This window comes from Vollenhovia emeryi, unplaced genomic scaffold, assembly GCF_000949405.1.
Source record: "Vollenhovia emeryi isolate VEMERY1.0 unplaced genomic scaffold, V.emery_V1.0 DF939137.1, whole genome shotgun sequence".
Taxonomy (NCBI): domain Eukaryota; kingdom Metazoa; phylum Arthropoda; class Insecta; order Hymenoptera; family Formicidae; genus Vollenhovia; species Vollenhovia emeryi.
The window spans coordinates 1,690,109-1,690,741 of record NW_011967229.1 but is presented as its reverse complement, the minus strand read 5'-3'; positions in this window follow the sequence as shown (position 1 = coordinate 1,690,741).

The window sequence follows — 633 nt, the reverse complement described above, 5'->3', positions numbered from 1 at the left end:
AGCATCCCCTTAAGTTGCTCAATTACAAAAAAACGGTCAAAATTTGTCCCAGAGTAGAGTTACGAGCAATCCAAATAATTTGATAACTAACTGTCGGCCCAACATGGGCTGCTAACTGTCTCTTTTTTCCCAGAGTACCATTGGAGGTTTCAGTAGTACACTTATAGCTGCAAATCAATAACTGCAATTTTTCCCAGAGTAGAGTTACGAACAATCCAAATAATTCAATTACTAATTGAAGTTATCAGTGGTACACTTATAACTGGAAATCAGTGACCATTCGCTGTTTCCAGTGATAATTCGCTGATTGATACTGAGAGAGTTTCTCTGTCGCACGCATTGCAAGGGACTCTATCCTTTTCCCACAAGTCGGCAACAGCCCCCTCACCATGAGTGCGCGGTACCAGTGGTATACGTGGTCTATGGTAAAAAAAATCACGAGCGTTCACGGCGGCGCCTCCGCGTGTGCGTGTATGTATGCGATAAACGAAATACGCATCCTCGCGGAAGCGTCAACGAGATTTGTAGAGAAGTCGCGGGACAAACGACCCTCCCGCGAGCCGCGAGGGTCGTTGTGATTTTTTTTTGTATATAATTGTAATTTGCGTAACGCGCGGTAGACTCGACCAAGCG